Source organism: Pinus tabuliformis, chromosome X, assembly GCF_031772625.1.
Source record: "Pinus tabuliformis cultivar Carrire ecotype Pingquan chromosome X, CPIR1, whole genome shotgun sequence".
In the NCBI taxonomy this organism is placed as follows: domain Eukaryota; kingdom Viridiplantae; phylum Streptophyta; class Pinopsida; order Pinales; family Pinaceae; genus Pinus; species Pinus tabuliformis.
This window is the reverse complement of record NC_142308.1, coordinates 266129574-266152521: the sequence shown is the minus strand read 5'-3', so window position 1 is coordinate 266152521 and position 22948 is coordinate 266129574.

Sequence of the window (22948 nt, the reverse complement as noted above, 5' to 3'; positions counted from 1 at the left end):
GACGCAGGACTTCTTGAATAGAATGATGTCAACAATCGAGGAAGCTGCGTAGAGCCCTATGCTGCCAGTGGGGGATGCACCGGAAATTCCAAAATCGTCCCGAACGCCGAGGCCCAAAAAGGATCCACAGGCAGCAGGGCCAGTCTACATGTCTCCACAAAATCCACAGTTTGGTAAACTGTCTATTGAAGATAAGGGCAAGACTGTTAATCTTGAGATAGATGATGAGGAGGGGGATCTCCAAGCTTTCGTAGAAGAGATCGAGGCAGATGAAGAAATGGAGGAAGACATTCAGCCAGTGTGTGCTGCAGCAAAACTGCCGAAGTATGTCCCTCCACGGAGAGGGAAAGCAAAAGTACCAAAGGATTTGGATGCCGTTAAGAGCGCACTCCAAACCCCACTCCTCCCAGATTGAATTCTGTTTAAAGTTTCGGTTCTACGCTGCGTTCCCACGATGAAATTTGAAGATTGGAACCTCGCAGACAGCAAAACGTTCCCACATTTGGAGACTAGCAAACTCATGAAACGGAGCAAGGAGGGGTTAGTTACAGCAATAGAGCTATGGAAATGGCTGCGTGGTGTGGAGGAGGCCAGGCTACTCCATCTACTATGGATTCCACACTTTCACCGGGCACCTATCATGATTTTTTTCATCAGGCAACTGCTTTGCCTAGTGCATGATGGGTACTCGTGGCTGGAGGAGCCTATTCCCATCACGGCAGAGCTTATTCACAAGATTTCTCAACTTTCCTATATGGGAAGGGACCCCACGGAAATAGCTGGCAAAAGCAGAGATTTGGCACTCGCAGAGGCCATGAAGAAGAAATACAAGTTGGAAAAGAAGTAGAGAGGCTATGTAACTAGTAGCATTCAAGACAAAGGGGTGTGTGTAGCCACCCAGCTGCTGGCCAGGAAAGTGATGAGAAAATGCCGTGACAATGAGGTACCAGTGACGGTCGTCGCGTTTGCCGAAAAATGCGCAGAGTGGGTCCAATTCAACTGGGCCGAATTCCTCTGTGAGGAATTCCTAACCAATTACAAAGAAGCTCAGGAGAAGGGTAAGAACTTCCACTACGTGTGGTTGCTCTTGTCTATCTTATTGGTGATAGGGGAACTACCTGAGGGTAGTCAGTTCCCTCCCCTTGAACAAGACTTGCCAGAGGCGGCAAAATACGCATCGCTCTGGGCGATGAAGGATGCCACGCAAATCTGCGAGACCAATATCTTCTGGGTGCTCATGGAGGCGAGTGTCCAGATGTGGATCAACAAAAAGATATGCCTATCCCCCACAATGTACGACAGTCTGAGGAACTTTGCAGACTTCAAGGTGGATATGCACAATGCGTATATCAAGGCGCGTAAGGATTCGGCACAAACTTGGACCAAACTTCCTTTCATCGTGATTGATGATGCCATTTTTGCTATGCTTGACTCTTGGCCACCTGAGTGGCACACCCCGGATCTAGCAGCGCGCGATGAGACAACGATACAAAAACAGAAGGATGCCACCAAGTTGCTAGCACAACAAAAGTGCAACGAGCAGTTGGCCGAGGAGGTAAGGGCTTCCCGCGAGGCAGCGAAGGCCACCGTAGAGCAGACCAAGGCCGCTGAAAAAGCAGCAGCAGCACCGGCAACTAGGGCCACCATGACACAGGAGGAAAGAGCCTCGAACCTGACCACAGGACAGGGGACAGAAGACACGATGGAAGGCGCGGACCCAAGCATGATATCTACACAACTGAAATGGTTGCACAATATGAAACGAATAGGGCCACAGAAGAAGACCAAGGCTTCCAAACTGGATGGTGAACCCATTACACTGACAGAGGGTGACCTATACGACATCGGCGACACATTTCATGAGGTCAACAGGGAAGTGCTCCAAGAAGCAATGACGGAGAAATAGAATGTGTTGGGGGCCCTCAGGGTGCAGCTACAACAACTTCAAGTGCGAGACCCCCAGGAGGGAACGGTAGCCATCTATGGTGTTGCAGGTACATCGGCAACGAAGCAGTTGCTGCGGGCCAAAATGGCTAACACTATCGCACTGCCGGAAGGAGCACTAATAGCGGACAGCACGGAGGACAGAGCCACGTTGGGCCAGATCAAGGGACTTGGCCTAAACTTGGCCGCCCTTCCGCAAGACATATTATACCAGCTACAAGGGGAATGGTTAGAATTTCTTCCCTAGATGGGAGTTCCTCTAGCTTTGCTTGCTACTCTATGACAAGTTTCAATATTTTCTTGAGGGTTTATTGATAAGATAAAATTTCATACTTCTTACATGATTCACTTGACGATCCTCCATCCTAGTACTTTTTCCAATTTTATATATGACCATCTTTTCACGGCATGAAGGGTATGAATTTCTTGCCTTCTGGTCAAGCTCACTTCCTTACTTTCCTTATTATGGATTGAGGATCAGATCTAAGATGGTGGTTGGAATCACAAAATTTTTGGAGCCAACAAGGGCCAATATAGGATTTTTATCTTCTTGATTGTTCCCTTAAACCTTTTGGAAGTATTCCATTAATCCTTTACAATTGGGACTTCTAGACTAGATGAAGCTGATTTAGGAAAATTTTGAGCAAAATGCCCATATTCGTTATAGGCTCATCATTTCAAAGGAATTTGTAGGTAGTTAACTTGCAATAGGTATTATCAATTTTTGAGTGAAATCTAAAAAACTTCTAGGCATCCCTTGTCCAAGTCTAACTCTATGCACAAACGTGCATAGGAAAAAACCATGTCTTTTAGGATTGTATAGTCAATACATCTCCCAATGGAGTTCTAAAATGTCGTGAATTTGTCATTATAGTAGTGTAGAGGAAGATGGAGTAACATTGCCTAAAATAGAACTATGGAAGAAATATCATTTTTGGGTTGAAATATAGGTTCCAATTAATAAGACATATTCCTTGGGAGCTATAGAAATACAAACCACTATGAAATATGAGATCTCAATCATCCTAGCTTTCAAAGAGGAATAAATAAAACATTTTCCATGAAATCAAAAGGAAAATTTTCTTTGAACCATATGGTTCCATCATATTTCCACCTGTTTCAACATAGCTTTTAGAGAAGGCCAAAGTCCCATGAATTTCCCTACCAATCCCCTGGTCACAATTTTGAACGCCATTTAATAAGAGGTTGTTGGGAGCTTGATTTCTAGTATATTCTTAGTCTTCTTGAAAAATTTGAAGATGCATCTTTATAAATTTTTCCAGTTACTTTTCTTTGGACCATAAGGTTCCATCTTTTTTCCACTCATTTCAGCATAAGTTTTAGAGATGGCCAAAGTCCCATGAATTTCCCTACCAATACCTTAGTCACAATTTTGCATGATATATAATAGGATTTTGTTGGGACTTTGATTTTTAGAAAATTCTTAGCCTTCTTCAAAAGCTTTGAAGATGCATAATTCTAAGTTTTTCCCTTTCAAGGAATGAAGGAATGAAATGTTACCGGATCTAAATCCAGATCCATCCTGTGAGAATGCATCCTGCTAAATGCTTTTAACCATTGATAAAATTAGTTTATATTTTATTAGTGTTAATAGATACATCTTATTTTTAATACATTTAGTTGAAGAGTTTAATAGATGTGTGAGCCGCCAACAACAACATATTTAGTTTGAAAACTCTTTAGAAGAAAAACTTAACAATATAGCGTAATAATTATGTTTATGTCTGTGGTTGCGGCATAAGATTATCTCTGCGGCTATGTTCTTCTGTCTGTGGCTGCGACATAAGATTATCTCTAGCATAAAGTAAACAAGTTTATGAAGGCATGCTGTTAAGTTGTGGCTACGGTTCTTATATTCTTATATTTTTATAAGCTGCGTTCTTTCTTCTGTGGCTGCGGTTCTCAGATCTATGTTATTTTTTATATTTTTTTTATAGTAAGAAGTTGCGTTACTCCGTCTTCCACCTGCGGCTGTGTTCGGCATTCTCCATAATGATCACCGATCTTAGATCTACGAAAATAGATCTGTGACCAAGTCTTCCTTTACGTGGGCATCTCTGGATCGACTGGTTCATGAAGCGAAAGTTGGTGATTTATTTTTTCCTACTGGGTTCTAGATCTAATCTTATGCGGCTAGATCTAGATCTAGATCTAATCTTCTTTGCGGCTGGGTTCTAGATCTAATCTTCTACGGCTAGATCTAGATCTAATATTCTGCCTTATTTCTCTGCGACTGGGTCTCGGCTTTCTACGGGCAAATATGGCTCCCAGCTTCGCGAAAATAGCTGCTGGCTTAGTTTTGTCCGCTTCTGGAGGGCAAGATCCTGCCCATATTGTCAGTGAAGCCCCAGCTCCCACTGTCCAAGTGGTCCAGGCATCACTCGATGAGGCTTTGAAGTTTTCCAAAAGTGCCCTAATCTATCAGTTCAATGGTTTTTGGCTGTGGTTGACAGCTCTCCACAATTGGATCTCGGAGGTATGGAAGCCTATCATTTCCGATGAAATTAATATCTACCCTTGTGCTAGGGGTTTCTTTATAGTAGATTTTGAAAATCCTGAAAGCAGACAATGTATTCTAGATTCCAGCCCTTGGTTTTGAGAAAACTCAGGCCTATTCATGAAGCCATGGAACCCATCATTCGATCCCTCAACAGCAGTCATAACCTCAGCACCAGTTTGGGTGAGATTGCCAAGCCTACCCTTGCATCTCTAGAATCTCTCCTCGCTAAAAGCCATTGGAAATGAAATTGGGAAATTTTACTGCAGGTGCCCAGAAACAGAGGAATATGCCAGAACCAACTATGCACGCATCTGTGTGGAAATGGACTTCAATGCCGGATTCCCAGTTGAAATAAACCTAACAAGTAAAGACTATGTGTGGAACCAGAAACTCGATTATGAAAATGTCCTCTTCAGATGTCGATCCTGCTTTGAGACGGGCCATCTAGCCAAAAATTGCCCAAAAGCCTCCCAGAAAAATTCTGCTACAAAAAACCACCACAAATCTACATGGTGGGAAGGAGCACAAAAATAACACTACACTGTCATCAAAGAATAATACTCTAGAGAAAACTTTGAATCACAAGAAAGAAACAACTCTCAAGACAAGCAGGGAGAAAGCCCCACCCAGCAACAAAAAAGTGAACTCGACAACCCTTCAAGCATCAACAGTTATGAGGATTTGAATACCGCACAAAATAAATCTTCATTTAACAGTGAAGCATACCTCCTAGACCAAACTTCTTCTCCATCTATCTTCAAGAGGATGAACACAATAGATCGCGAAGCTAAGACACCAATGTCCCAAGAACCAGAAGAGATGAAGGAGATGCAAGATACAGGAAGTTGAAGACTGTAGAGAAAAAAAAGAAAGCTACAACATCAATCTCGCCAAGAAAGACAAGGAGCCAGACAATTAAAAACTAAGAAAATTATAGGTCCGATAGACCAATTTGGTCTCAGTGAACGCTAACCACTATCACCATCATCATCATCGTTAACAATTACTTTTGGGTAATATATTTATAAATAATGTAAAAAAATCTTAAACTAAAATATGTAGAAAATATCTTAAACTAAAATTAGAAAGGGTGGTGGGCAATCTGAAATTATCATAAACTTGACATCTATCTAAAACATTATAGGTCCATCCAAAAAGGGTATGATGACTTGTTATCTTATCCAAGGATGATTCTCATAATATATGGCTCTTTATTTTTCGTTTGAGTTATGTGGTATTTTTTTCTCGATTAGTTTATTTGTATGTTTAATACAAATCTTTTAACTCCATGTTACATGTGAAAATTGTCTTTGCTAACCAATTTTTTTCCATAGTATGTGTATATATATTTTTATTATTTTTTTAATAATTAAGAAAAGTTATAAAGAATGAATTTAATCTATATATATATTTAATTATTTTTTTATAGGATGTATAAAATTATTATTATTTATTTAGATTTATTGAAAGGTTTGTAATTCCAAAAATTTGATTTCTCTTAGTGCTTAATAGATCCAGAGTTAAGATAGATCTAGGTTGGTTATATAAATATATATATACGCTATTGGAAAAACCATGAGTTGTCAAAACCCGGAACCTAAAACCCCCAATAATAAATTTATTCTATGACCTCAATTTTATTTAAACTACTATAACGATATTTATAAGCACTAGTTTGTTATAATTTTTAAAATTTTAATTTTATTTTAAATAATTTGAATTTTATTAGTTTATTTTTATTTTATTGTTATTTTACTGAGTAAATTGTTTACATAGCAATATCTCTCCTATATTAGGCTAATAAATTAATTATTAGGGTAAAGAAACAACATTATTACATCTCTCCAAAGAATGACTAAAAGGAAAGGTTTAAAGTCAAGGTTGGTGAGGCATGCATTGTTTTAAATAATTTTTAGAATTTTAGTAAGGGTTAGAGTCGACCGTAGAAACTGAGGAGTTTTTCATTTTTAGGCAATGTTCAATTCCCATGAGTGCCTAATCTAAAGCCATTAGGGCACCTTGAAGTGATGGTCAAATGTGTGGTTACATATATTAATGCACAAATAAGTTAATTAAATCCCACACCCATTCCTTTTTATTTATAAAGTCAAAATTTGCTAGCATGTCTAACTTTTGAAACCTTTGTTCTATAAACTAGTCACTACTTGAAATTTGTGATAGTTGGGAGAAGACACCAAAAAATTCATCCATGCTAATGACCAGTGTAAACTAGATCAAAAATAATTTCTATCCTTAAAAGATTTTGATGATTTAAATACCCTTAAATCATAATTTATTATAATTAAAACTAGTCTTATAATTCATAAACAAACCATAAAATAAAATAAAAAAAACCAATACTTTTACAATAAATTTAATACTTTAAATAATTATCCATCTAATATTAAACCATACTTTTACAATGGATTTAACACTTTACCTAATTATCCATCTAATAATTTAGTAATTAAATTTATGCCATTAAAATTATTAATAATATAGAAGATCATAATAATCACAATGATGTGGACTTTTGAGTTATCTATTTTATAAATAGAAGTTAAAAGTCAATACAAATTGCACCAAGTTTGAATTTTAAAATAACTACACAAGTTCGTAAGTGGTTAATAAAATCAACTTTGAAAAATGCTACCAAGTTTAAATTTTGACAATAACTACAAAATTCCATAAGCGGTTAATAAAGTCAACTTAATAAATTCCACAAAGTTTGAATTTAAGGACACTACCATAAAGCAATAAGTGGTTGTGATGTCAACTTAATCAATTGCAACAAGTTTGAATTTAATGACAGCTACAATGAGTTAGTAAGTGGTTATTGAAGTCAACTTAATATGGGGAAGGCTTGGCTAACAAATTGTTAATGGAATTAATTTAATAGTGAGGACGCCGAGTTATTTAAAATTTTATTTGTGAGATTGTAAAAAAATTAAAATAGATTTTTTAAAATTAAAATAAATATTTAAAAATTTAAATTAATTTTTTTAAATTAATATAAAATAAGAAAATTTTAATTTAAAATAGAAAAAATAATTTGTTATTATTATTTTTTTAATTTAATATTTTTATTTAGAATTTAGAATTTAGAATTTTGATATTTTTATAAAATTATAAACGATAAAGAAATAAGTTGTTTGAGACAAATGTGGTTTTTTTTATATTTCTATTTCTAGGATTCTCTTGAGTTGGAATGGCTCGACTTTTGGGGTTTTTGCCTATGTTTGGTTGTTTCTTTAGAATGTAAGTCTTATTTCCTAATCTCTCTATATTCATGGGAGGGTATTTTGGCTCGCGGGGGCTTCACCCAATTAGCCTCGGACAAAGCACGTGCGTTTGTGGCATAATAAACAATACCCTTAATTTGATTACATATTGGAAAATAATTCTAAGAATCGCTTTATTTAACCCCCTACCAATACGGACCCAATACACCTTCCCAATTTAAAAATCTCCTACTTTCACTAGATATTGTAGGTATCCATTTTTTCATTAACATTTTTTATACCTTTTTATATTTATATCCCTAGTATAGCGACATGATGCCCTCTCTTATGACCCCACATGCATCCTACAATGCACCTTTCTTCTCCATTTCTCCATCCCGCTTGTTTTTTGCCTCCATGTGGCCAATGTATTGTATAAACAATACCTTATAATACACATATTGTTATACAACATATTAAAACCCTTTACCCCCTATTATATGCTTAATATATTATTTCATTTTTTCCTCATTTTTTATGCCCAAATATGAACACATGTGGTATGGTATTGCTTTGTCAGTGAATCCCTCGTGTTTTGGCCTCATCCTCCCCAAATTTAAGGATTGTTGTCTGAAACCATGGATCCAAAGGGGGGTTTTTAGATTTACGTTCACACCTTAAGATGGGCATGTTTTTCTCAGAAGGTGGTTGATCCATTTTAAAAACTCTTGGTCCTGAAGGATCTAGAATGGTTCAAGACTTGTACTTGTATGAGGTCAAAGCAAAGTTGGGTTGTCGAATCACGGTAATGCATATCTCTACATCCAAGGGTGCACCATTTGATTGCAATCTAGGGGAGGGTTTTCATATTTTCATCAAGACCCTAAGCGAAAAATTGGTCCTCTTATGGCTCTTTGGATCTGGCCTTGTGATGGATTTAAAATAGAAGAGAGAACAGAGGACTAGCATCTCTTTGATTTTGTAGATATTATTACATGAAGGGAAGCAGTTAATGGATTTATCTCTATTACATGGATATGGTATCTCAAGAAAATCCACCATTGTTATGATTGCAAGGCTTTGAGGTGGAGCATCAGGCACCAAGAAACTATATGCTTCAAGATTTTACAAGGAAGTTGTTCATTCTAGAAACCCTAGTGGATCTGTTTTGTGTTAGAGCATCATGCACCGAGAAACTAGATGCTTTAAGATATTACAAGGAAGTTTCTCATTCCAGAAACCCAACTGGATATGTTTCTGTCAAGGATGTAGTGCAAGGGAAAAGTCATATCCCATCAAATCAAATCCAAAATAACCCAAGACCTTACATTGTAGAACAAATTGAAAAAGCACTAGCCATGGAAGTTAATCCTCCAAAGGTAAAACCCCATTTTTTTCCAATATCCAATCTAAGGAAGTTATATGTAGATTAAATGGTTTCTAGCCTAGATTTGACACATTACACCAGTGGTTTTTCACTACTTGGACCCCCAATTGTGATATTTATTTATGTTTCAAATGTTTCTTCATTGTACAATTTGATACGCATAAATATTTCGAGTAAGTCCTAAATGAAGGGCTATGGTTTTAGGGATGATATGGGCTCTTCATTACTCCATGGTTCTTATATTTCGATGCCACAAATATGGTGGTTTCAACAATGTTATTATGGTTGATAATACCCAATCTTGCTCTTCCTTTTTGGCACCATCAGATCTTAGATGGAAAATTCAAAATGATGGATCTAGATAGAACTAAAAAGGTATCTTCACTTTTGTCAGAATTCATGTAGAGGTAGAGCTCAACAAAGTTCTTCCTAATCAAATCCAACTGGAACATAAAAAACATTTAGTGGACCCAAGTATTATACTATGAGAACATGATTATATTTAAGTACCACATTTGTTTTCAAATGGGATATATATAGAACACATACCCATTAGCCAAAAAGATCCCAAAAAATAAAAAAAAGGGTTGGCAGGTATCTAACCCTAACATTTTTAAGGATGTTGAAAAAGAAACCATGGAGAACCATCCAAATATGAATGGACAAGACCAACAAGGTAATATAGTAGATGGGGGTGCTATAGATCTATCTGGTACCATAACTTACATACAGAAGAGTACCGAATTAGTGGTGACCCAACCATTAGAGTAGCAAAAAGAGGAAACACTCAATGAAAAGGGTATGGGGGGTATAAAGAGAAATCATGTTTCTGAGAGCCCAAATTCAGACAAAAAATATCACACACAAACAGTTGGAAATGAATTGGCAATGGTAACAACTGATCCCAAACTAGGGGTTTGGCAAAAGAGTCAGAAAAGGAAACACAAATTTGAGAAGTTAAGTGATTTTTATCACGCTTAACTTTGAAATATTTTATGTAATTTTTACATTTTTCCTTTTTTTCTCTTTCATGAAAAGGCTTATATGACTGAATTCTTTCAACATTTATAGACTATGCTTTTATTCCTTGTTTCAAGTTGAATAAATTATGATTTTTTTTTCGAAAAAAGAGAAAAAGAAAAGAAAGAATGAAAAAGAGAAAAAAGAAGAAGAGAATAAACGAATTGTTATTTGGAATAGTAATCTCCCAAAAAAATTGAGAAAAAAAACAATTTAGAAAAAGAAAAAAACAATTCAATTACATTAATATCACTTTTTAACTCTTTTGTAAGAATGTATTTTCGAAAATCAACATACTAATATACTCAAATGTAGAAACCCCATGAAAATTAAAGGATGGAATGTGATTATATTAGATTCCTTTTCAATTTTTCAGACTCATTTTTTAAAATAAAAATAAATATAGAAATTCAACTTTACAAAAACCTTCAAAACAAGGGGGTTGTAGGGAAGCATGTCCATGCCTTGAGTGGGAAAGTAGTTGACCCACAACCCTTGTTAAAGAATCATTGGTGCTAAGGTATCCAGGCATCCAAAGGTGATTCAACAGATATCACTAGCCATTATGATGGGTATTCTATCAATGTTGAATTAGAACAATTCTTTTCATACTTGATAGTTGTTTGTTATAGTCTCATTGCATTGTTAGCTGTGGAAAAAGTTGTTAGAAGTTGAAGTATCGGAACCAAGCAGACCAAGGAAGTTCTAGTCATAATTAAACTAGAAGGAAGTCTCAAAGAATGAGCATAAGGAATTCGAATCTCAAGACCAAAAGTCCCACGTATTAGTAATTCCTCAGAAGCTATGAATTCCTAGATAAGAAGACGATAGTTAGTAGGAAGGCTAGAGCTTATTTACTCCCACATATAGATGTTGACTCATTATGTGTCCCTCGTAAAGAGATAAGAAAAACATTCAACCCAAGATCCATAAACAACTCATGAAAAGTAAAATTAAAAAATAATGATGTTAAGCTATGGATTTGTAGATAAAAAGAAGGCAGTTAGTAGCAAGGTTAGAGATTATTTACTCCCACCTAGAGATGTTGAATCATTACATGTCCCTAGTAAAGAGATAAGAAAAAAATTCAACACAATATCCATAAATAGCTAATGAAAAATAAAATTAAAATATAGTGATGTTATAATACCATAATAAAATACAAAACTGCAGTTGCTCAATGATGGGGAATGGAAAAATTCACAATATATAACAAGTTCAACAACTTAATAGCATTTACAAGAGATTTACAAGAGATATCATAGGGTTTACAAGACATTTCTTTTTTCTTTTAAAAAAGAGAGCAATGCCAACTAGGCTTTACAATTATCTTCACAACACAATTTGACATGATGTAGAAAAAACTATTCTCACCAAACATAAGACTTCAAGGCGGTGTAATAGTTGATGCCATAACAACCATTAAAAGAAAATTGTAATCAATTGTCACACTTGTTCCGACATTGTAGGTATTTTGTACTAGTACTAACAATAATGTCAATAATAGGCAAAGCATGATCACAATGTACCTATGTACCTCAATGTATTGTACTTTGCTAAAGCTATAATTGTAGGAAACCATATAGCCATGAGGTTGAATAGAGAACACAGAGCTTAAGATTCCTATATGGACGGTGCATACCATTCTGATTCAGTGGGTGATCATTGCCTTATGAAATTGCAAACAATGTGGAAATGCTAGAATAACATACTTGAATAGGAAACACAATATTAGAAGGTTGTAGTCCGTCTATATCAAACACATGTTTACTAGTGAACTTGAAGCACAGGACAATGAAACTTCTTGTCTGTCTAAGGAATCATTGATTGATCTAACAAGATAATAGGTCTAACCATGCCAACTCCCTATTTATGGCATGGTATAGCTCTGAGTCTCTAAGGTTGAGGCAAGAGGGCACTTGAAGCATACTTGGCCAAGACTCAAATTCAATACATCACAAGATCAATAGATTTTATTCCCCGGGGGATACATCTAGGAAGCTTGTCATTCCAGCCTACCAGGATTGGAGTACGTTGCACTTCAATCATTCTATGAACACCTGCACAATAATTGGCTATTATAATGGTAGCAATGGAAGAGATTCATAGAGTACAAACATCAAGCTGAAACTCATGTAGTGTGGGTTGTACACTCATAAAGTCAAGGGGAAGATCACATGCCTTCCTCATTCTAAAATAAGGGTAAGGTTCTGTTGAGGCCTCGAAAATCGCTGCCACAACAAAGGGGAAACCACCCGGTCCGGACCTTAGTGCAGCTCCTTTTCTGTTTGGAATAGTGGTTCCGACTGGGGATAATGGGACCAGTTTCCCAAGAACTATAACTGAATGGGATGGATGAATGACTTATGACATAAGATGGTAATAAGCGGACAGCTAAACTACAAACAAAATGTAATAACTATAATTGGATCCCGGGACTTATCACTTGGCAAAGCATAGCGTTTGATGGTCTGTGCTTTAAGGCAGACATATAGATGACTCTAACACTTTAAGCATAGGCGTTTAAACCATTTAAACATTGCTCTGCATAATTAGTTATGCAGAGCGATTAGAGCGAATTACTACACTTAATCATTCATATCATTGATACATACATGAGTGAAAGAGATAACAAATCACCAAAACATTCAATAGTGAAACGAAATGAAGATTCGTTGTTATATCGCATACATGCATTCAACAATAGCAAAGATAATAACACAGCAATTCATATAATAAGAAAGAACACAGATACAGATAATAGTACCATGTAAGCTGATCGATCAATCCAGTATATTAATCACTATGTCACAGTCCTTCCTTCAAATCGGAAAGCATTCCAAACAACAGACAGTCGTGCGCAGTTGTATAAAACAGCCTTCTAATCAAAATTAAGAACCGTTGGTCGAGTTTCACAAAAAGAATATAGACTGAAGCACAATAGTGCAAACTTCAGCCTTTAAGTCTTATTACAAAATTTTACGACCCTTTCCAAAACAATGAAAGGGTCTATAAATACTATACTAATCTAAATATCTAAACAACTGAAAAGCTATTAAATTGGCATCAATAAATGTTTGTTCCATCTTTCTTGGCAATCTAGCAGTTGGCGGCAATGCTTCATTCGGTGGGTTCTTTGCCTTTACTCCTTAGCTGACATATCGCAAGCATTGGCTCAAATTCCAGTCTACAGGACAGCATTGTCTTTTCTCCCTGCGGACTAACCAAAATACAACCTGCTCCTGAGCCCTCGCTGGACTTAGAGCCATCAAAATATAAAGACCAAAATAAAGGAGTATTAACAGACATATTTACATCTTTTTTATCAATATTAAAACATCTAGACGTATCTGTTTGCGAAAAATTCTCAATCTGGGATGTACAATGATTAACTGAAAAAGGAGATGGTTGGGCAACAAAGTTGCCGAAAAATGATTCTGACGAATAATTCCCCAGAATGTTGTTGTTGAATGCAACAGGCTGATTTTCTTGTTCAAAGTCAGTTACTGTGTGGGTCATATGTTTCTCACGGTCAATCCTTATTTGATTTGGCTTTCCCTTGTAGGGAAGCCACATATGTGACCAATCTGTAGAAATATACCCGTGCAATTTTTCGGACCAATCTCTGCTCAATATTAAACCATAGAATTCAGGTATGTCGGCAATTAAAATGTCAATTCTTTGTACAACCCTAGGGTCGGCAGACAACCTGATGGTTACAGAATTAATTTCTCCAACAACCTGCACTTTAGTCCTATCCAACTGCACAATATGAGTGGCAGACTTCTGGGGTTCAATATTTAGCTTAGAGCAAACTGAAGCTGGCATTATATTAGATGAAGCCCCTGAATCAATTAAACAGTTGTGCAGGTTTCTATTATAAATCTCATACGTCAGCAGGAAGGGTGGAGTGTGAGAATTTGATTTATCTCCAATCAGAACTGAATCAGTAGCTTCAACCAGACCTGTAGGAGGCTGGCCTTGATCGTTGGCAGCTCTTGTACTGGGAAGAGGAGTAGAGGGAACAGCATTCAATTCTTTGAGAAGTAACTTTTGTTGATGTTTTAATTTGCTAAGCTCAAACATAGTTATATTTGCCTTAGTTTTCTTCATGTCATCAACAATGTTATATTCCATTGAATCAGATATCACTAATGTCTTGGATGTTGAAGGAGAATTAGAAGTTGAAGGCTGATTTTGGGGAGCTACTACAGGCGATTTCTTAGGGGGAACTTTTTCTTTTGTTGTAGAAGCACCTGCACTTCTTTTCTTCGACGTTGCCTGAGCAGGTTCGGAAGTACTTTTACTTCTTGTAGTAACCGGAAAGGCTTCTTCTTCATTCTCAGTATCAGAGTTTGGGAGTATAAAATCCCACATTCCATGGCATTCAGCTACTTCTTCTTCATCATCGGTTTGTAAAGTTGTTTCCTCTTCCTCTTCTTCTTGGTCTGAGTCTGCATTGGATATAACATTGGGCGGCTTTGATTCAGTTTTCTTGTAAGTTTTAAATGGTCTTTTATTTGAGGTTTCGGCCACCTGCTTCTTGATGTCAACCATTTCGTTAGACAATGTTTTAAGGACCTTTTGTAAACCTTCCATGTCATAGGGGTCCTTTGGGGTTTTCTTCTTGGAATCTTCTTTAAACGAGACTTTTTTAGCTTTTCAGTCTTCTAGAGCAGCTTTCTTCTCAAGAGCATTAATGCGCTTTTCAACAGCAAGTGCTTCTTTCATGTTTTCAGCTAAGGTAGGTTTCCCAGCCCTGTCTACAAAAATAGCTATGTTGGCAGGTAGGGCGGTAATATACCATTCGCTTCGGATTTGTTCACTTGGTTTAGAATCGGTAGGGATTTTATTCAGGAGTTTATTAAACCTGGCATTAAACTCCTTTATTGGTTCCCTGTGTTCTATCCTTAGATTGGAGAGATCGTTTATTAAAGTAGCTAAGGACCTATCATCTCCATACTTGGTAAGAAACTGCTCTTGGCATGTGTTCCAACTGGTAATTGAACTAGCAGGTAAGGAAAAATACCAGGATCCTGCTGATCCTTGTAAAGTGTAAGGGAACAGTCTTACTACGACATCTTGCTCTGTCACTCCTTTTAGGTTAACTGCTAACATGAAGTTGTTGATGTGTTCTTCAGCTTGGGTTCCATTATCTGGATTAAATTTAGGCAGCCATTTTTCGGGTGCATCTGGTAGATCGTGTAATGGTCCAGGCATGTTGACAGCACCCGGTCTAGTCCATGGATCTGCCATTATGCTAGCGACAGTGGTTGTCACTACTGTCGGGGTTCCAGATGTTGGGTGAGGTATTGGAGATGAAGAGTGAATAGGTTGGGATATTGAGGGTCCTGTTCCCTGATGAACAACAATTTGTAATGGAGGGGTGGGTGGTTGACTTTGCAGATGAGGAGATGAAATGGAGGATGTGGAAGAAAAATCCCCACTATCAGATCCTTCAGTATTTTTCTTTGGCTTTTTCCTTTTGGGTAAAGGAAACTCAGTAGGTTCAATACCAAGTTTTTCGCTCTGAAGTCTAGTAAGAGGATAAGTGAGGTTGAACTGCGAAGTCGCACTGCTTTCTGATATCTCAGATTTCTGTGGTGAAATCGAGAAGCTCTGAAGTTTATGGATTAGAGACTGAACTTCAGGAGATTCAAGACTTAGTTGTTCTGGGATATGATGGGATTGAGCAGTGGTGGTAGATTCCTCTTCTTCTTGGTTATGGGCTGGCGAACCAGCATGTAATTGAGAAGAACGAGGAGATTTGGAGGGAGAATTACTCTTAGAATGACTTGCCGATTTGGGTCGGCTTGCCATTCACAGTTAGCCCTCCTTCTAGCGCCAATTTTGTTGAGGCCTCGAAAATCGCTGCCACAACAAAGGGGAAACCACCCGGTCCGGACCTTAGTGCAGCTCCTTTTCCGTTTGGAATAGTGGTTCCGACTGGGGATAATGGGACCAGTTTCCCAAGAACTATAAGTGAATGGGATGGATGAATGACTTATGACATAAGATGGTAATAAGCGGACAGCTAAACTACAAACAAAATGTAATAACTATAATTCGATCCCGGGACTTATCACTTGGCAAAGCGTAGCGTTTGATGGTCTGTGCTTTAAGGCAGGCATATAGATGACTCTAACACTTTAAGCATAGGCGTTTAAACCATTTAAACATTGCTCTGCATAATTAGTTATGCAGAGCGATTAGAGCGAATTACTACACTTAATCATTCATATCATTGATACATACATGAGTGAAAGAGATAACAAATCACCAAAACATTCAATAGTGAAACGAAATGAAGATTCGCTGTTATATCGCATACATGCATTCAACAATAGCAAAGATAATAATACAGCAATTCATATAATAAGAAAGAACACAGATACAGATAATAGTACCATGTAAGCTGATCGATCAATCCAGTATATTAATCACTATGTCGCAGTCCTTCCTTCAAATCGGAAAGCATTCCAAACAACAGACAGTCGTGCGCAGTTGTATAAAACAACCTTCTAATCAAAATTAAGAACCGTTGGTCGAGTTTCACAAAAAGAATATAGACTGAAGCACAATAGTGAAAACTTCAGCCTTTAAGTCTTATTACAAAATTTTACGACCCTTTCCAAAACAATGAAAGGGTCTATAAATACTATACTAATCTAAATATCTAAACAACTGAAAAGCTATTAAATTGGCATCAATAAATGTTTGTTCCATCTTTCTTGGCAATCTGGCAGTTGGCGGCAATGCTTCATTCGGTGGGTTCTTTGCCTTTACTCCTTAGCTGACATATCGCCAGCATTGGCTCTACTTTTGGTGGAGTGTTGAGACGCGAGGTTAGCTGGGCATCATATGTAGCATCTTGAATGTCGGGGATCAGGCATCCGAGGGCATCTGTTAAACACTTGAGAGCAGACCTTTGAGTATGTGGCTTGACTAGAAAGAGCCAATATGCATCAGAGGTTAAAGTATTTACTCCGGTAATTAACTTCCTCTGTTCCTCCAAGTCATGGTAATTTGTTTGTTCAAGCATATCTGCTGTTGTTATGCTTCCAGGTGTGCACTTGGAAATCATGTTAGCCAAATAAAGTGTATCATTGACTAGGTCGGTCATATTGCTGGCAATTATTTTACACCTGGAAGCCGCCCTTTCTGCTTTCATTACCTGAGTGTTCCATTCCGTGAAGAGGATGTCTTTGTACGCTTCATGGATTCGGGACAAATTCGGCACTTTCCCTTCGTCAGTGTCTTGCCACTCAATATAATCGGATATGGCTTCTTCGGCCTGATCTAGCTCATTCCTGGCCTTCTCTATTTGCTCACACACTGTTGTAGATATTTCGCATAATTTCTCAGCCTTAGCAAGTTTTTGACATAAAAGTTTGATCTGAGACAGTAATGCGCCATTTATTTGAGTTGCCTCTGCTCTGAAGACTTTCACATTCTGTGTGCTCTTGATACCTTCGAGCTGTGTTGATAGTTGAGCTATTCGCTCATCTTTCGATTTCATCATCAGCTCATTTGATGCTTTCAACTGTGACAATGCCTCCGACAATTCTTTTGCCTTCTGAGTTTCACTTTGGTCTATCCTTTGTCTTTCAATTTGCAGTTGCTGGGTTAACAAATTGTTTTCCTGCTGTTGAGCCAGCAACTGCTCTTGCACCTGTGCTGCTTTGATTTTCGCTTCAATTACCTCTGCCTGTAATGCATATATTTCATGGTCCTTAGTCTTCAACAGAAGACTCACCTCTGATGCTTTGTTGATAGTTTCTGCGGAATACGCTCCCGCGAATTGAGACAGCTTTGTTAGATCATCGGAGGGATCCAAATCCTCCTTCCAGACCATATTTCCCATGACTGTTTGCTCAGGCAAGATAGAAGGTTGATCAAGCCTTCGTCTTTTCTTAGAGCACTTAATAACGGCTCTATGCTTTGGGCTGTAGAAAATATCCAGGGGAGGAATTTCTTCCACCTGGCGAACAATTTGATCGGAAGGGTCCTTATTGATTACCTCGACATCCTGTGAAACGGGTGGGCCGCTAGTTCCTCCTAAAACCTGAGAAGAAGTGGTATCGGGCGCATCGCTTGTTTTAGAGGAGCCTTTGTCTTTGGAGCCTTCCTTACCACTGATAATGGAATCGAATTGGTTCCATTGTTTAATCAATTCATGATCGATGGAGGTTTGCTTATGTTGCTCTGTATGGGCTTTGCTCTGTTCTTTTTCTTGTTCTAACTTCTGCTGTTCTTCAAGTGCTTTTCGTTGTTACTCCTCTTGCGTTTTCCACTGCTGCTCCTCCAATTCCTTTTCCTGCCTATCTGCCAGTTCTTTCTTTAGTTTCTCTTCTTCCTTCTTCTTCCTCTGCTCTTCTTCCTTCTTTGCCTTTTGCTGCCTTTCTATCTGCTCCTTTCTCTGCTTCTCAGCCTGCAGCTTCTTCTGCCTTTCCTCCTGTTGTTTATCCTATTCTTTAGTTGTAACCGGAGGTGAATGTATCTGTTGCCGACCAGGCTCGCTTGAGGAAGACGCTGGGGTTGTGGATAATAACTCTAGGGGCAGAGTTTGCAACCTCTGTTCCCTAAGTTTATTAAACTCAGTCAACGCCTCATCATTGTATTTCATTATTGCAAGTTGTTTGGCTTGGCTTATTGTCTCGGTACCTACGAACAGGTCATCAAACAGATCCTCTTGATGATCAACTTTCGTCAATTTTGCTTGTTCTAGGGCAGTGTAGGCAGTTTGCTTTGGATCATAGAGTCTGCTTGGGAGAGTGGCCAAGGATAAAGCTTGGATTTTTGTCGCTTCTTTTTCTGCGTGCTTGTAATTAAGCAGAGTAAAAACCCCAATTCTTAAAGGAAAAGAGGGCCAACCTTTCTTCTTCTCTTCTTTGAGAGTTTGTGTGACACTCTCGGCCATAATCTGGTAACAGATTTCCCGGGCTAACAGCTTGTCTGGGATATATAAAGGGAGGACATGCGGCCTAGCCTTACTCCCAAAAACTCTGATATAGGTGAAATACTCCTCCCCGAACCAACTTGCTACGGCTGGTAAGTCGAAAGAAGCTTCATAGGAAATTCTGGAAATGGGTCTGTCATAAATAGAATAGTAAATGGGCCCATGAAACCATTACAAATTTGGTACAAATGGTCCTTGTAAGAGGACTTCCACAATTTCTGATGGTATAGATGAATGGGTGTTGGATCTTGGGTGGTCCATCTCCAACCGAGGACAGGAAACTCAGAATTAAGACACAGAGTATCCATAATGTAAGCAGAATAATAAAATGGCGGGATTTTCCTTTCGGTGACTATAGTTTTGTTTCTGAATTCACGAACAGCTACGACCAACTTATCAGAAAGAATAGTGGCCCAATCCATGATTATAGCATTGATAGCCGCTTCCATTAAGGGAACCATGTCAATATTGATATTAACAGAGTCATGTAATCCCCACAATCTACACATCATAATCCCCGCATAGCAATAGGGAGAAGCCAAAGAAACGTTGGAGTACTTACCCGAACTTTCATGCTTGTGCTTGGCTGGGTTCTGCCTCCAATCTCGGAGGGGTTCGGATGGTGATTCATTTTCTTTTGCGAATTTCTCCACGAAGGTTCTGTTGTAGACTAGCTCCGGTTCAGGCAGATGATACATTCGCCTCAGGTCATCAGGCTTGAATGACCCGAAAATCCTTCCGTCCCTTGTATGGAAAGTTCTATCAGTGATGGGGATTTCTTCAATTGCCCAGCGCACCACATCTGTGTAAGGGAGAACCTGCTCTCTGGCCGCTATTCTGTGTAAAAAGGAGTCGGCCAAGTCTTTGAGCGTTGCATCAGATTTCCTTAGTACATCAACACTAGCTGTTCTCACTGTCACTTTTGGTTGCTCGGCCTCCAACAGATTATATGTGCCCTGCCATGTGGTCCTAGCAAGACCAGCGCACGTAGTGTCCGAGATTAAGCCTTTCTTCGAAATTGAAGCAGCTTGACCTGCAACAGGTGTTGTAGTAGAACCAGAACTCCTCTTATTTTTCTTCCCCATCATGTTCAGGCTTTTCTCAACAAACGAACTCTACACAAGCGCAAGAGAAATCGTAACACGAGAAATAATGAAGACAAAGCATAATGGGAAAGATATATATCACTTGAAGCGTGGCGCTATTAATTTTCAAAAAATGGCTGCGGATCCAATCACTGGTAAGAGATCGCATATGCATTAATGGTGATTTTAAGGCCTGCTACCCATTAAATGACCTTTACGCTGTTATTCAGTTGAATGACCTCCCAACGCGTGCAACAGATATGATATGCCTTAGACGCAAGTATTCGTTAATCGAAGGGGCAAAGTTATTAAATACGCATGCATTATCTTATCCCTGCATTTAACGGCATTTTGAAAACTGCGCTTTAACGACCGGATTTAAATATAACTTTAAAGCTCAAAGCAATCACTTTTTGAGAATGCCGATTACCGATCAACAATATCGCATCGCATCGGGGAAAGACCTGAGCGCCTTGCGAGAGTGCATGGGATACCGCCGACGGCCGATAGCGATATCGCATCGGGTCGGGGTTTAAAACTTAAAGCGTTTTCTCATAAGAGGTAGTGCCGATAGCCGATCGCCGATATAGCATCGCATCGGGTTATAAGATATGTGCTCTTTTTTGTGTATGCATTGAATACCGCCGATCGCCAATAGCGATATCGCATCAGCAAGGACCGAAGTGCCGTTTAAATGCATCTCTCTTGTCATTGCGATATGCGATCTTGCGATCGCTTTATCGCAATGACAAAAGTTTGTTTTATTTTGGAAACATTGTTATTCGAAAAAGGCTCCAATTCACTAACACTTTTGATTATCATACCTTTTTCGAACAAATTCATTAATACCAATTAATTTTTTAAAAGGGACCCATTTCATATGTTAATCATTTGTAAATACAGATGATATTAAATGGGGGGTTGTTGTAGGGCACAACAATTGGCGATTCATTGGTAGAACCAGTTATCTCTGAAATTAACATAAACATTCAAGCTTTTCATAAATAGAAACTCAATCAGAAGGAGAAATTTCTAATATAACTAGATATTCATGTGTTCTTGACTAAAGTGAACTCCATTTTGTTAACTTCGTCCCATTTAGTTTCAAGAAACCAAATACATAATAAGTTTCAAAAACAAGTCTTTATTGGTTCATAATGATAAAATAGAAAACTTTCCCACATCAGCTTTTATAATTAACTCCTTTGTCATAGGTAGAGCCTCTGTTGCCAGCAGACATTTATAGTCTCGACAGGGATACCTTTTAACCATAGTATTGTCCACTTTTCCATTCACATAAGAGTGTGATTAACAGAATGAATCCATAAAATGTTTTCATATTTTATTTTTCATCTGTTTTTCTTTGTAATAAATAAGATAAAAAGCCACTGTCCTGGTTTGGTAGCCAGTTTATGACAATGCCATTCACTGGTAATAATTTAACTGATCAAGCTGGCTCGTGATGAGACCCCTTGTCTTGAAACTTCAAGCCATTACCCTGTTTTGGTAGGCAGTGTTGGTAATGTCAGTTAACCTATTTCCCTATGAACATGGTAAGCAGGCTTATGATAAGACCTCTTATCTTTAATCCTTTATATTTTAGAATTACACTCTGAGTAATCATAACCTTTAGTGAATGGGGTGAACAATTTTCTCCTTAAGAGTAGGTGGATGACAGGTGAAGAGTTGAAGATACTGAAAATGGGTTAGCCTCTATCTTTTAACAGATAACCTTTGGAGACTAGTTTTGGAAACAGAAAATGATTCGGAACTTTTACCTCCTGAAAGGAGTCTTCAAAATTTAGATTATAGTTTCAGAACACAAGGATATCTAATTTCCTAGAAACTATTTCTGTTGATTGAGGGTTCTATTATCTAAAAACAAGTATTTATATTATTTTTTTTGTGAGACAGCTTCGTCAAACACAACAAAAGGTCAATGGAGATACTCTACAGTTTTATTTCCTACCAATCCTACAAACTACGCAAATCTACAAAAGGAGAAGGGGTTACCTTCTCAATTAAAGAATTTCTTCAGGATCAGGCCATTGACGGGGAGAGAATCTCTCAACCCTGATAAATCTTGCAATATAAAAGTTGAATGGCCTATCTTTTCACAGATCTGAAATGGTCCAAGCCACATTTTCTGAAATTTGGTATGCTTACCTTTATCTTCATGGGCCTTGTCCCATTTGAGAACCAAGTCACCAACTTGAAGTTGTTTGGAACCGGATGATGTTGAGTCAAAAGATGCTTTGATGATTTGTTGATGTTTGGCATGAGTGATTCTGGCCTTTTCCCTTTCTTCTTCTAATTTGAGAATTTGGTCATGTCTAAGTTGGATAGAAGAAGAAGGAGTCTCTTGAATGAACTGCACTAGGGCTAAAGATGGAAGAACAAGATTTGTAGGCAACACGGCTTCTTTTCCATATACCAGATTGAAAGGAGAGGTCCCTATAGAAGCCTTTTGTGTTATTCTATCAGCCCATAATGCAAAGACCAAAGATTTATGCCAGTTTCTATGATTCTGTTCAACAGTTCGCTTAATGATTTTGATGAGATTCTTATTAGTAGATTCGGCTAAACCGTTCCCCTGGGGATAATAATTGGAAGAATATTTCAGTTTAAACCCTCTTTTAATAGCAAAATCATATATAGCGTTTCCTGAGAAATAAGAAGCATTATCAAAAACAAGAGCGTTTGGAACACCAAACCTGGTAATGATGAATTGGTCAATGAACTCGATGATTGCCTCTGCATTTGCCGCCTTCAAAGGAATAGCCTCTACCCATTTAGTAAAATAATCAGTAG